Source organism: Silene latifolia, chromosome 4 (assembly GCF_048544455.1).
Source record: "Silene latifolia isolate original U9 population chromosome 4, ASM4854445v1, whole genome shotgun sequence".
NCBI classification, from domain to species: Eukaryota; Viridiplantae; Streptophyta; class Magnoliopsida; order Caryophyllales; family Caryophyllaceae; genus Silene; species Silene latifolia.
In genome coordinates this window covers 51789249-51798802 of record NC_133529.1, presented here as the reverse complement: position 1 = coordinate 51798802, position 9554 = coordinate 51789249, and the positions used below count along the sequence as shown (strand labels likewise).

General features: G+C 33.0%; 1 long non-coding RNA gene across 1 annotated transcript; it reads right to left on the bottom strand.

The window, feature by feature from the left end:
* Positions 1-3060: 3060 nt before the first annotated feature.
* On the bottom strand, positions 3061-5419 carry LOC141652234 (uncharacterized). Its single transcript, XR_012547061.1, has 3 exons — positions 5178-5419; positions 4806-4889; positions 3061-3276 (listed from the first exon to the last, which is right to left on the bottom strand). It is a non-coding gene; the product is annotated as an uncharacterized LOC141652234 (long non-coding RNA).
* Positions 5420-9554: the final 4135 nt, after the last annotated feature.

Sequence of the window (9554 nt, the reverse complement as noted above, 5' to 3'; positions counted from 1 at the left end):
TTAGTAATAAAGCATTTTTATTACTAAAATAAATCTTATTTAATCCCATTACAATAAGATATCAATATTCTCTCACGGTAATGGAATTGTTCAATTTTAAGGAATTGATCAACTTGTATCGTCATACAATTAATCAACTTTACAGATTAGGGCATCATCCTTTAGGTGTGACCTTAAGGGATCAACTGACCACCACCATCCCACGACAGTAACATCAAACTCTAGCAAGCCAATCGTTACCGATTAATGTTGATCAGTTGACTATATAATGAATCATCCCTTACGTATTCTTAAAAATGAGATTTAAACATGTGATCATCATGATCGACAATTGTGATCGCATTATTGTCGGGGACACTCCAACAATCTCCCACTTGTCCTCGACAAGTGTGCGTCACCAATTCTCTTGTCCTATTACTATCTCCCACTCAATGCAAGGTGTCTTTCAGTCGTGCCTGCAAGTGATCATATCGAGAGTGGTTTCCTCGATCCGGAGAATAATCGATTTGACCGGAATTATCTACCATAGATACCTTCCGAGCGTGGCCACGCATTTCAGTTCATTACTCCTCGAGTGGCCCCGAGATATTGTTTTAACTCGACAAGGGGGTGGACAATTTCTATCGCACTATTCCCTTCGACTAGCCACAACCATCATAACCCAAAATATGCCCATTTGACCCCATTTACGAAGGTCGTAGTAACATAAATCAAAGTTAATCTGAAACCGTGCCACCTTGGGCGAACAGTCTTTAGTCAAAATAATCGACTCATTAGAATACTATAGTAGCTCTCGCCACGACCAGGCTTTATAAATTTGCCAGAACTCTATAAGCGGTCACTGTCCGACACAGTGTTCCCAACAGTCTGCCTATGTGATCGACTAGTCATCTCACATGACTCTATGGCACTTGAACTTGTCATCAATCGCATCACACTCAAGTCACTTCGAGACGTCACCTCATACAAGTGACTATGGGAAATACCATGTTAATCCGAGTTCACTTTAACGGGTTTCAATATTGTCTCTACAACCCGTTTGGATGTAACAAAGTATAAAAGGAGTTTTTAGATTTAAAAACTCGAACGACAAATGTGATTATCTAATATGAATAGTCAATACCTGATTACTACTTCATATTTTTATAATCAATTTTCATCTTATATGTAGTTGTTCATCTCAATGCAATTGGAATGACATATGACATGACTCATCATGTTAAGCCTATGAGAAGGCTTTGGTTAGTAGGTTTTATCAACTTCTTGTACCTTACTCAACCTTACTACATACTTGTTTTCCTTTGTAATGTATATATTTTCATTACAAAACTTTCTGAGTACGTGTCTAGATCCAATCTAGACATAAGCTATCTAGCCTTAGAATAGCTCCCACTGTTTTCACAGTGTGCGGGATCCATCCTCTTGCACATCTCATGATTGCAAGTGTACTCAATTTTCGTTGTAAGCATCACTCATTGTTATTTATTGCCTAGAACAATTCTAGCAAATCCACTTCTTAAATAACATAGCCACAATGGTTCCTTAACCATCTTTAGGTGTTTCGAATACGGTTTTTGTCCGAAACCTTATACAATCTCAACAGTCATTAGTGTAAGCCCTTACACAAATTTGTGAATTGCATCAAAACACTTAACTTTACATCCTTAATGCTTCCTCAAGCACTGAAGGATAATCTATATGGCTACTAGGTAACTATTACTTAAATTCGATTTGAAACAATTCATCATACTCAAAGTATTTGAGGTGTTATACATCATTACTCATTTAATTGATCCGGCAGCGGAAGCAAATGGAATCAATCAAATATGTTCAACTTGATTGAACTAGTCATGAATCTTATCAACATAAGACTTCTTATTTGACGCTAATATCATGTGGATTTATCTCCATAAATCTGGATATTAAAGATGTATTATATATCTCCAAGTCTTAAATCATTCCCAATGATCAATATGTCATCCACATATTAGACTAATTAAAATTACCGTAACTCCCACTAAAATTTATGTTTAAACACAACTTCTCGACCTAGCGAGAAAAGTTTTATAACATGATCAAAACATTGATTCCAACTCATTGATGTCCTACTTAAAACCCTCTCTTAAGTTTCACATTATCTTAGGATGTCAAGAATCTACAAAACTCAAGACATGTATTGAATACATTCCTTCTAATTGAAGAAGTGGGTTTTAGATTCATTCGCTATATATCTCATAATGAAACACAATCCCTAAGAAGATCCAAATAGATTTAAGCATTTCAACTAGTGCAAAACCCTTTGCTACCAATCAAGCTTTGATATCTAACAATTCACTTGGAATTTATTTCGGATTTTCATGGCTCTAAGCCTAGTATTGAGTTGTGACTTAAACACTCTCATGTAAGTCATATGTTCATTACTTTCCAGAAGTAATTAACTTGAATCAAACAATTTCTTTGTAAGTTGCAAGCTCTTTACTTTCTAAAAGTAACACTAATTCATCATCTTCAACAAGTGATGACTTTAACCTCCTAGGTTTTGAAGAAACAACGTCTTAGACAAAACGTCTCATGTAGCCAAGAAAGACCAGTCGACATAACATTCTTTGTGGCTCTTGAAAATTTTCTCCCACTTTGTCTTCTAGAGATAAACACTACTAGAAAAAAGGCCAAAGAAACCATTGCAAATTGACCTAAGAAACCAACATAGAGATGGTCTCAAGCTCAAAGGTCTCTTAGGGTAAGAGACCATGTAAATAAAAATGGTTTCTTTGAATAAAAGTTAGAAAGCATTCATCCTAGATAAATGGTTTCTTTGTCCATTAAAAAAGAGACCACTAAAGTCAAAAAAATGGTTTCTTAACTCAAGATTAAAAACCATGGAATAGAGAAAAATGGTTTCTTTACCCAAACCAAGGATTAGAGAAGAATGATCTCTTTGATTTTTTTATTATTATTTTTTCGCCTGACCTATTGCGTTGTTGTTATACGAGTATTACATATGATTGCCACAATAAGTCGATTGTGTGCATACTCATGTTCCACGCAACAAAACACACATACCATAAAAAGATTTCATATATATAAAATAAAGTGTATTCTTTTTTACAATCACTTGAAGCAAGTAATATTTGGTGGACAAATACAAAAAAGATGACAATATTTTCCTAAAAAAGTACGTAAAAAATAAAAATCTAACTCCCATTGATCAGCTTTGGTCCATCTTCTTCCTCCTCTACTTCCTTGCGTCTCAGAACAAATGAAATCCACATTTTCCTAACCGACAAAAAAAAATCATAACTGAAAAACAATACTAATAGATGAATTTCAACTTACTAGACTAATCATGTTTAACAAAGTAACACCAAGTCAGCAGCCAATAAGCCAATAAGTCATCTGGTACAATATATCAGTGTCCCTCCAAAGCGCACTATAGTACCTGGAAATTGTTACATGTAAAAACATGGCATCGTAGATTCAAAAGTGTTGACATATTTCATGCGCTCAATGTGATTCTCGACTGGCAAATCACCAAGAAACCCGAGCAACCTCAAAAACGACACAATAAATCAAGAAAAAACAAAAAAAAAGGCAGCAGTAGTAATCGAAGATGTAACAACCCAAAAAAGGCGTGTAATAAAGTAGTAATAAGATGAAAAGGAGTGCAACTCGACATCAAATGTAAAACTTGTAAAAAATTGGAAGTAAAATAAATCACATAGCTCACGAGACACGTAACCATTCATATGCTATGCGTGAAGAGAAAATGCATTTGAGGCTACATCAAAACAGTTACAAGCGTGCGAAAAACTGTGTTAAAAAATATAGCAAACGAAACTTGATCATAACAGTTACAAGCGATGTGATAAAAAAGGTGATCGGTACCACCATAAATAACGCAGCGTAATTGGATATCACCAGGAAAATTTAGGATTTTTTGGAAATTGTTACTTTAAAAAAGTAAGATGGTCTCTCCCAAGAGTTTGTTCACAAACAAATAGAAATGCAAGAACAAACAGGAGAACAGAATGCCTTTCAAGTTCCAAATGACTTGTTACTCTAGAACACAAAACAAAATTAGGACGAAAAAAAAGAACTGTCTCAATCAACATCATTTAACTCGGAACTTATGCTTCAAATTTTTCTTACCCAAAACATGATCACAAACACTCTGAAGGTCAGCCTTCTTTTGCTCAAACAAAGACACATTTCCACATAGATAATTCCAATCTAACCATCCCATTGTCTACTCAATTGCATCCTCAATTAATCTCTTTTCATCTTCGCTCATTACATCACATGTTGGGTTATTATGGATGAGAAAATAAGTAGAAGCAACTTCTCCCGCTGCTATTTGTACAATACTCCTTAAGAGCGATAAAATGAAAATAAAATACTACCTACATTGATTCAAATATTTACGTTGGACCAATGTCAAGGAGATAGAAGATATGTGAGGGACGTTTTGAAGTGACAAAGGTTCTTTGGGAATACCAACCTACATACTTAGACTACCCAAAGACTCCAACATTGAATAGCATTTTCCGATTGTTCAAAAATACATCACAGGGGTGCGAGTGTATCAAAATCATAGAATTACCTCAACTGTAGGGGTAACTAGGTTGATCAATCATCCTGCATAAAACATAATAGTTGAACATCACTAGTAACTGATGCTAAAACTAAAATATCTAAACATGGTTAAATTCCAAAAACTATATGAATTCACATTCCCAATTAATAAACTCCCTTCGGAACCTCATTAACTAAGATGTTCACTAAAATGCAAAAGCTAAATGAATTACCTTCCTACACTTGCCGCTGAGTAAGTAACACGTCCTTGAGCCTGAAGCGGCATATGGGTTAGTGCCAATCAAGTAACACACAACCTGTTCTTCCTCTCCCATAAAATCAAACCAATCCAAATTAGACACAGTCTTAGTACAAATTACTTAATGTCCAATTATCCAAAATGAAAATGAAACTGAAATTAATTACTGAGTTAGGGTTCGAGTAATTAATAATTTTAATTTACCTAAACAAAAAAATTAACCCAGGAAACTTAAAATTAGGGAAATAAACCAAAAATATAAGAGTAATTAGTCTAAAAGAAATTATATAATTCAATAAAAGGATCCTATAACCTAAATAAAATTGAAATTTGAGGGGAAACAAACCTTGCAATTGCGAACTCGCAGTACCACGGAGTTGAGGACATTGTGACTGCTCACAAAAGTCGACGATAGCGTATCGCGTGTGGTGGAGGTGGCCTAGTGTTGGCGGCGTATCACGGGTCGTTGGCCGGAGAGGAGGCGCCTGGTGTGAGGGAGATCCGGAGAAGTAAGTAGTGAGAGAAAAGGGGGTTGGGAGAAATGGAGTATGGGAGAAGTAGCGAGGATTTGGAAAATGAAGTCTCTAGGTCAATTATTGATAGCTGTTTTGATTTTTCTTTTTTCTTTTTTCTTTTTTCTTTTTTTTTTTCTTTTTTTCTATATGGAACCATTTTTCAAGTAGAGTGGTTTCTTTGATATTTTCTAAGAAATCATCTATCTTTAAAAACTGGTTTTTTATACAAAACAAACCATCTCAATACTTACATGGTTATTTATTGATGATTCCTTTTCTCCTTATTCTAGTAGTGAAACTTGTATTCTAGAAAGATAGCTTTACGAGCCACAATCCTGTTGTACTCGTGATTATTGTAAGGAAAAATGAGCATTTGTTTCTTTTGAAAACTTACAAACATGGTACCCTACCATTTCATATCTCATATGATTCGTTTTAGATTTAGTGGAAAAATAATTTAGACAAAATGATAAAATTCCCAAAAGGATCAAGTAACTCAAAATAACTTGATTGAAGTCCAAACCATATCGAATAACGTTTGATTTCTTTATCCAACCACACATTATCCTATAATGCGTGCTAAGAGAGATTAATTTGTGATACTCAAAGTAACTCAAAGTCTTCACTTTGATTATCCCATCACGACTAAATCGTGATTCCTGGAACTCTTTGAACTTCTTCAAAGATTTCTCTATTTACCTTATTAAGTGAACACATTAGTGTCAACTTAAATCGTTGGTAAAAGAAAATAATCAACCTATTCTGGATCAATGATTTACAACCTCGATCTCCTTTTCAACCAAAAAGCACGAGACATCTTGCTTTGAATACAAGATACGCATATACCATAAAATTAACAATCTAACGGTTCCAAGAGTACTCGATAACTCTTTGCGTTCATCATTGCAGAATTTAAGGTTTAATCTTGGGTTACCAATTTGAGTCTTACATCATCTACATGATATGTCATTCTAGTTTGGTTTAGAATATAATCACCTTGATAATGGGCTAGCCATACATCAAATCATGGTGTATAGGGTCACAAAAGTGAAACCTCTTTTGTATCTTAACAAGTTTATATTCTTATTTAGAGTTTATGCACTTAATAGTCACAATTAAGTACAACTTTAAACCCACAAACTAGATTGAGTACACAATGACTAGTCGTCATATTCTAATCATCCTATGTATCAAATACAATGATGAAAACCACCACCGGTTTCTAATATTGACGAAGTAGTATTAGCAAAATTTATGTCAATCAAATAAACATTTAAAGAAGAAGGTCCCATTAGATGTCCCACAACTAACTTGTTGATTCTTCAATAATTTGGGGTAGTTTCCTTTCTAGCGTCCAACAATTAAGACAATGGAAACTTTATCGGTCGGGATTCATAGGTTTAGTATCGTTATTCTCAATAACTTAACTTTTACCATTACCTTGTATCAATTCCATTCTAGTTTTACTTCTTAGAACCTCGTCCTTTTCTTAACGGTTAAGAGGATGCTCCCACTCATTTCAACGAGTCTTTGCTTAGAAAAGAAAAATTGAATTTCATGAAGACTACTCTTCAATTCATTCGTTTAGTCTTAAAACTTTCATTGAAGTGGTTGTGGTATTTTGGTCAATTACGATTTCTAACAAATATAGTCACCAAAATGATTTAACGTTTCAAAGTACTTAACTCAATTAAGCACATGAGAAACAATTCATTGTAAGTAGATATGTTAGTCAAAAATCAAGAACCCTTTTGATCACGAATAACTTTCATCTATACTCTTCATAAGAGATCCTTCCGATGGATAACACGAGGTTTTAGAAGAAAATTCATATTTGTCTTTACTTACGATGTTTTAATGGAGATTCGAATCGAAATGATATCGTATATAAATTGTGGTGAAGAAATAGAACGATGCGACGATGCGACAACGGAATGATGAAAACTAACATTTATCGTTATAATAATACTTGTAAACAAGTAAAACATTTACATAGTGACCTCTACCCAACTATGATAAATGATTCCAAGATCCAAATTCATATTAACTTGGGCACGGTGTAGCCGATTCATCCTTTATCAATATAACTCGGTGGATTAACTCTTTAATCGATTCTACTTTTAGAACTCTTGGTCGATAAAATTACATTAATATTTATCTTTAGCCCAAAACACATCCGGCTATGGTCGAGAATACTTTTGTTGAGTTCAACCCAAATTTCGAATAATTGTGTCCATGATCCAAATCCACATTAACTTGGGCACGGTGTAGCCGATTCATCCCTTATCAATATGAATTCGGTGGATAGACATTTATCACCCACTTCCCCTACGTAGCAAGGTTTGTACCCTGGTGTGGCCGAGCGCACTCCCTCACGAAATAGGTTTACATGGTTTCTACTTTTTGGTAAGGCTAAGTCTCAATTGTTTATTTTAGCGAGAGGTCATGTCAATTTATTATCTATCACGTTTTAAGTGAACTAAAGCGGTGAACTACGATAATTGTAATTGACACGGTCGATAAACTCGATTTAAAATGCATGTTTAGTTATGGCGATTTAGAGATGCATGCAACATATAAATAAAATGCAAAGCATAAAAATAAAATCCTAGTATGGCCTTCTTAAAATAGTAAATCTAATAAACTATTACAAATTCGGAAACCAACTCCTTTGGTCCCTTGAACTTCGGTCTTGGCACGCATCTCGAGGTAACACTTACTTTGATAGACCGCCTTCTCGAATGGCACCGTCTTCAAGGAACTCCAGAATAATTAAATTACAAAATGAATTACATAACTTCCTATTATACATTTGTAATAAAAATAAAAATAAATCTATTAAATTACAAAATGGTGATACGAGATCACAATAATTACAACCGAATCGATATTCCAATACATTTCGGTTAATACCAATTAAAAACTAAGGCCATACTAAGTAAAATTACATAATTCAAAAATTACATAAAATTAAAATATGACAATCATAAATAAAATGCTGCATTATAATATGTATGAACATGCTAAATTTTATGCTAAATCGCCTTATAAGAGCCAATATCGTATATTTATCGGTTTTTAAGGATTTGCGTAATTTAACTTATTAAAATCACAATAATTACATAAATTATTATTTATGTACAAGTTAATTACCCTAATCATTTTAGGACTCAAAACTTAGTCTCCACTAACATTTTGACAATAATTAAACTTGATTTCTTAATATTGTTCATAAATGGACCCCAAAATACAAAATTATGCTATAAACTTCAAATTAAATTATAAAAAATTTCAAAATTTGAAATTTAAACTCATGAACATTCTGGAAAAATACCATGACACTCATAATGTTCAAAACTTAGGTTAAAAATTCCGAAAATTTATCGAGAAAAACAATGTTGCGGTTTATTGGTTTTAACAAATATGAACATAAAAATATGAGAAAAAATATTTTCAACAACTTTTCACTTTTAGATCTGAAATATATGATAAAATGCAACATGTGACGTTTTTCCTTTAGTCATGAAGTATGTTTTAGCATTATTACTAATTATAGTCACTATTTATGTGATTTTTCATCAAAAATTCATAAATCATGCAAAAAGACTTCATTATAGCCGAATATTTTACACACATCTTGTAAAATTGCATGTGACAACATACTAAATTTCCATGACCAGATTCGAAATATAACTCATATGAACCTATTTACCCATTTAAATACGATTTTAACTTTAAAAATTCATATTTCGAGCAAAACAACTTATTTTAACATGAAAATTTACAGGCCATCAGTAGATAATATATGTGAAAACATATCCAAAACCCACTAAAAAATTCGAAGTATAGCTATTTTTCGTCCAAAAATGACATTTTTCTCATAAAAATCACATTTTAATGCCAATAATACATAAAATGAACAATAAAATCCATAAATAAACCAAAATGTCTTAAAAATCACTTATGACCAGAAACTTTTAACATGCAAAATTATTTCATGATTTATCTTCATAAATCCTAAGTAACAAGTTTTATATGTTAATTAAATTAACTCGGAAAAACTAACCCGATTTTGCATGCAACATCCGTGATGCTCTGATACCACTTGTAGGAAATCATATTTTAAATATCACATATTTTAGTTTAAAGTTTTAGTCATAAAAACTTAAGGATCTTATGCATGCAAAACATATAAATAAGTGTAGAGG